Source organism: Aquarana catesbeiana, linkage group LG09 (genome assembly GCF_042186555.1).
Source record: "Aquarana catesbeiana isolate 2022-GZ linkage group LG09, ASM4218655v1, whole genome shotgun sequence".
NCBI lineage: Eukaryota > Metazoa > Chordata > Amphibia > Anura > Ranidae > Aquarana > Aquarana catesbeiana.
Window position 1 is genome coordinate 320,972,462 of NC_133332.1, and position 6,857 is coordinate 320,979,318.

Genomic DNA, 6,857 nt, shown 5'->3' on the forward strand with positions numbered 1-6,857 from the left:
TTTTATTCCCTAGGGGCGTCTGCTAAAAAAAAAAAAAAAAAAAAACACATATACAATGTTTGGGGGCTTCTGAGTAATTTTCTAGCAAAAAAAAAATTATGATTTTTACATGTAGGAGAGGAGTGCCAGAATAGGCCCCGGTATGGAAGTGGTTAAAGTAACGCAGTGCCATATGGCAAAAAATGTCCTGGTCATGGGGGCGGGGGGGGGGGGGGTAAATCTTCCGGAGCTGAAGTGGTTAATATTGATTGAGAGAGTGAAGTTCCACTTTAATGGCTGGACACGCACCTAATGAAAAAAAAAAAATAAAAACACCACCATGTAAAAAAGGTTTTCTCATTTTTTTATTTCTTGAATTCCGAACCTGTAAATGAAGACGGGATATGAGCTGGAAAGCCGCAGAAAAGCTTGGCGGACTAATTTGTCATAAGCCGGCTAATAGACTTCACCTATTCTGGACAGGAAGAAAAATATCGCCGTAGAAAAGGGGGGGGGGGGAGCCATTGTAGAATATAATTTACTAAGAAAATAAATAAATAAATAAATAAATAATAAGTCCACGCTCACAATGTGGTACCAGATGACCCAATTATTGCCAATTAGGAACATCTAGTTCTTCCGGTTATGAAATGTGTATAAAACGTTACAGATGTGAGGATGGAACGGCGTTCAATATCTCATGTCGGCGTTTTTTTGGGCTCCTCGAGTCTCTGAAAAATTCAATCATTTCTACGTGGCTTCTGCTCCTCCTGTGAAAAAGTGGCTGCAGGCCGCTGATCGTCAGATGAAAAAATGTCATCCCACGGTTTCCTAGAGACGTCAATCATCTCCTCAGCACCAGATCGTGTATGACCAGCACACCGATAGGAAAAAAAAAAAAAAAAAAAACACACAAAAATGGCAGCTGGTTATAGAACAAGCACAAAGAGAAGAAGGTGCCCCATGGGGGGGGGGGGGGGGGTATATTCAATATGAAAAATCTCCAGCAAGCTGAACTGCTTCAACATTTTGTGTGTTTTTGTTGTATACACGAGAAGCAACACCGTCACACCATAGGGAAGGTCCAGCTCTAAACTCTTCCCCCAACTTGGGACATCACACACTATGACCCAAAATAACTTGAACCCCCCCCCCCCCAATTGACCAAGTCCAGGTGTTTCCAGTGATGGGTCCTGTGAATATTCCCCAATACAAAGACATTGTAGACCAGTGGTTCTCAACCCTCTCCTCAAGTTTCCCCCCCAACAGGCCATGTTTGCAGGTTCTACTTTATCTTGCACAGGTGCTTTAAAATCGGAGTCAATGGCTTGGTATTTTGGACATCTATTTCATCTAAGAGAAATTCCCAAAACATGGCCTGTTGGGGGTACTTGAGGGCATTGCTGTAGACAATTGGTCTCTTCCAGCCTTGTGGTAACAGTTTGGTGAAGACCCTTTTCTGTTCCAGCATGACTATGCCCCCCCCCCCGGTGTGTTCCAGCATGACTATGCCCCCCCGGTGTGTTCCAGCATGACTATGCCCCCCCCCCCCCCCGGTGTGTTCCAGCATGACTATGCCCCCCCCCGGTGTGTTCCAGCATGACTATGTCCCCCCACCCCACCCCCCATGTACAAAGTCAGCTCCATAAAGACATGGTGTGACCAGTTTGGGGTGGAGGAACTCCAGTGTCCTGCACAGAGACTTGACCCGAACCCTACTAACAACCTTTGGGATGAAATGGAATGCTGGTAGTGAGCCAGGTCTTCCCATAAAACATCAGTACCTGACCTCACAAATGGGCACAAATTCCCACAGACATCCTCCCAAATCTTGTAGAAAGCCTGCCAAGAAGAATGGAGGATAAAACAGTCACAAGGGGGAGCAACTCCATATTAATGGCCTTGAAGGTGGGGGGAAATGCCATATTAATGGCCTTGATGGTGGGGGAAACTCCATAATAATGGCCTTTAAAGGTGTGGCGGGGAAACGCCATATAAATGGACTTGAAGGTGGTAGGAAACACCATATTAATGGCTATGGTTTTGGAATGGGATGTCCAACAAGCTTATGTAGGTGGGATGGGAGGAGGAACTCAAGTGTCCTGCACAGAGCCCTAAACTCAACCCCGGTGAACACCTTTGGGGTGAACTGGAATGCCAATGTGGAGTCAGGTCTTCTCATCCAACATTAGTACCTGACCTCACAAATGGGCACAAATTCCCACAGACACCCCCCCAAATCTTGTGGAAAGCCTGCCAAGAAGAATGTAGGATGGTACAGTCACAAAGGGGAGCAACTCCATATTAATGGCCTTGAAGGTGGGGGGGGGGGGAAACGCCATATTAATGGACTTGAAGGTGGTGGGAAACACCATATTTATGGATATGGTTTTGGAATGGGATGTCCAACAAGCTTATGTAGGTGGGATGGGAGGAGGAACTCAAGGGTCCTGCACAGAGCCCTAAACTCAACCCCGGTGAACACCTTTGGGGTGAATTGGAATGCCAATGGGGAGTCAGGTCTTCTCATCCAACATTAGTACCTGATCTCACAAATGGGCACAAACGCCCTCTAAAATATTGTGGAAAGCCTTCTCATAGGAGTGGAGCCTGTTACAAGGGGCAGCTCCATATTAATGGGCATGGTTTTGGAATGGGACTTCCAACAAGCTCATAAAGGTATGATGGGTGTTGGAACTTTAGTGTCTTGCACAGAGCCCTGACCTCAAACCTACTGCACACCTTTGGGATCAACAGGAACGCCAATTGTGAGCCAGGTCTTTTTTGGTGCCCAACGTAAAGCCCAACATGTTGGATGAGAAGACCTAGCTCACATCTGTACCAAACCTAAAAATGGGCACAAACTCCCACAGACTACACAGCACACAAGTCACAGCACTGGATTTCTGGCAGGATCAGCAAGTATGTTTTGTACTTACCAACTAAACATAGCACTGAAAGAGTTTTTTTCTAACAAACCAAAAGTTAGTAAATAGGAGAAGTTTATTGGGGAGGTTAAATACACTTTAATTTAGCCCTGCAGCAAAATCCTAGGAAGATAAGACGCACAAATCACAAGGGAGGGCCTCGGTCAGCATCCATCCAGCTGTCACTGCTCTGCGGAACTTCAGCAGCAGAAGGCTTTAGTAATCTAGCACTGGATACGGAATAACAAAATTAAAGATCCCAGAACTCCGAGCCCGTTCCACCTGCCTGGTAATTATACTTTAGCAGCGCTGGTTAAAGCCTATCCATTCTCCATACATCACACAGATAGAAAGAAATAGGCAATGGACATCGCTGGTCCCCTCATACATTGGGGACCAGAATATCTGGCATGGATACCATTTGTATCTTCAGTTCCAAATACAGAGGAACAGAAACACGGCACAGATGTAAAATTAGATGCAATCTGTCATTGCCAAAAAGCGGTAATTGCATCTGGATGTATCCTGGACATCTCCTGCCTAGAACGGGTGAAGGAGCAGCTCATACAGGAAACAGAAGCTCATCTGTAACTGTGGCTGGAAAAATGAAGGCATCAGAGGCTTATTACTGCTAAACAGGAAAGCCACATCCTGCCTGACAGCAGAAGCCCTCCACCATGAGGTCCAGCTATAGGTAAAAGGGAAATTGTATAGCAGGAAATTATAACTGAAAAGCAAAATAATTACCATTGATGGAGTAGGCCGTATGACATAATGAAGGTTTAATGGATAGTCAAGGTGGACATTCTAAAGAAGGACAACTGTATCACAAACAAAATGGAGTAGAGGAACATCCTCCCAAGTGTGTCAGGTGAGACCAAGTATATATATGAGGACAATATGAATGATATAGGGATTGGGGTTCACACAGAGGAGTAACACCCAATAGAGGGAGAAGGCCTACTAAAGGTAAAGTGAGATATTTATCAGGATAACTGAAGCCCAGTTATGAAATAAAAAAAACGGGAACATTTCTGTTAAAAAAAAAAAACGGGAACATCCTCCAAAGAATGTCAGGTGAGATCAAGTGCATATTTGAGGAGAGTATGGATAATAGGGCGATTGAGGTTCAGAGGGAGTTTACTACACAAGAGAGGGAGAAGGCCTACCAAGGTAAAGTGATATCTTTATCAACACACTGGATGCTCTCCATTAGCACCCCACAACAGCAGTGGTAGTTGGGTACCAAAGGTCCCCCTGTGACACACTCTTCCTTCAGTGCACCCGCTTCAAAATGCTTCCTCTGTCTTCACGGGCAGAACCTCATAAAGGCCCAAACCACTCTTACTTGCCCTCTAATGACCCTAGTTAGGGATGTCAACCATCCATCTCTCTCCAGGCTTCATGAGTGCAAAGGAACAATTCCTATCCAAGATGGTCACTGGATCTGGTGGACTCTATCACCATGTCCTCTTCACCTTGCTTCTTCCCAGACCCTAGCTCTTTCTTCATCCATTCTGAACCCTATCCAAAAGATAGTCACCAGATCTGGTCGACTTGGTTACCATGTTCTCTTGGCCTTGCTTCTTCCACTACCTCAACCAACTACCCTAGGCCTTTATTCAGTCAACCCCTACCCACTTTACCTTCAGGACAGTCCATTTTTGTAGTCAACCCCTTTTACCTTGCATTGGAGAGTTATTTACTATTGACAGAGTGGGCTGTATGGCATAGTGAAGGCTTCCACAATGGTCAAGAGGAAAAGGCTAAAGAAGGTTAACTGGATCCCAATTCTGAAATAAATAAAAAACGGGAACATCCTCCAAAGAATGTCAGGTGAGATCAAGTACATATGTGAGGAGAATATGGATAATGCAGAGGGTGATTGGGGTTTAGAGGGAGTTTACTACACAAGAGAGGGAGAAGGCCTACCAAGGTAAAGTGGGATCTTTATTAACACACACACTGGATGCTCTTCATTAGCACCTCACAACAGCAGCGACGGATGGGTACCACAGGTCCCCAGGGACACAGCCTTCCCTCAGTGCACCCCACTTCAAATGCTTCCTCTGTCCTCACTGGCAGAACTTCATAAAGCCCTGGGCCCAATACTTGCCTCTCATGACTCTAGTTAAGGACATCAACCATCCATCTCTCTCCAGGCTTCAGGGGTGGAACCTAACAATTCCTATCCAAGATGGTGCCCGGATCTGGTGGACTCCACCATGTTCTCTTCACCTTGCTTGTTCCCAGACTTCTAAATTCAACATCCTAGCTCTATCTTCATCCATTGTCAGCCCTATCCAAGATGGTCACCAGATCTGGTCGACTCAGTTACCGTGTTCTCTTCCACTACATAAACCAACTACCATAGGCCTTTATTCAGCCATTATTAAGCCCTACTCTTTGGGTTCTTCACTCTGCATGGAGGACCAGGAACTCTCCCTCCAATCCCATAGAAGAGGCACACCTGCAAACACCAAGGCAAACATGGCCAATCTCCAGGATGATAGAACCCAAACAATGACTACAAGGTGACTTCCTATCTGGGCCTCCAACCACCACCACTTAGAACTTCACCATACTGCATCATACTGCACACACACTGACTGGTGCGCTCCCTCGTAACCAGAGAAATCCACCAATCAGAAAGAGAACAGGCCACACAATGAACTCTTTAGAATAATGACATCTCCTCAAGGATCCCCCACCCCGAACACATAGAACTCACCCACATTTATAGGAAAGTTTAATGTTCCCGGACTCTATAAAATTATGTCCCGATGGACACCACCCCTACAGACAGGAAAATATACAAAAACTTCCACTGCCGAAAATCATATTCACACTAAACGTTGATGCAATGTGACATGCCGTGTTGGGGCAGCCCATTCATTTGGGGATGGCGGCACACCCTTACGCACAGAAAAATAGACATGAACTTTTTTTTTTGTATGTAGTTCACCACAATGCACAGATGGTCCAAGTGCCCTGTGCGGACCTGCCCAGGTGCATGGGGGGGGGGGGGTTCTACTGCCTTGCGTTGCAGCAAGTGCACAATGTTAAAGGGGCCTCAAGATCCTTCACAGAGCTTTAGCGATCACAGGGGACAAAAAAAATAAATATGTTTTTTATATATTTATATATAAAAAAAATATAACAGAGGAGTAAAACTATAATCTAAATAAAAATATAATAATTAGGTAAAAATATAACCTAAATAAAATGAGGAATAAATACCATCCAAATATAAATATAATAAATAAAATGAAAATTAAAGAAAGATATATATAATAGATAAAATATAATTGAAAATATAAGAGACAATAATAATAATAATAATATTATTATTATTAATAATATATATTAAAAAGAAAAACACATTGTCCCATTGAGAGCACCTGTATTGTGGAGGAAGATTGATCAATGTTGTCCTTGGTTATGCCTATTGCCATTGGGCTGTATCAAAAAAAAAAAACACTTTGGTTGCCAAAGAATAGTTGGGTTAAGCAGGGTTTTGTGTTTATTTTTTTCTCTTTTGCTTTTTGTGTACACCGTATAAGCCTGGATATGCCCAAAAGGCTTTGGTATCCTACATTTAAATTTGGCATCTTAAAATTTAAAAGCTTAATAATAAAAAAAAAAAAATCCAATAGATAAAAATATACTCTAAATGAAAATCTGATAACATAGAAATAATCAAAATAAATATAATAGATACAAATAGAATGGAAATAAAAATAAATATAATAGATACAAATAGAATGGAAATAAAAATAAATATAATAGATACAAATAGAATGGAAATAAAAATAAATATAATAGATACAAATAGAATGGAAAGAAAAATACATATAATAGATACAAATAGAATGGAAATAAAAATAAATATAATAGATACAAATAGAATGGAAATAAAAATACATATAATAGATACAAATAGAATGGAAA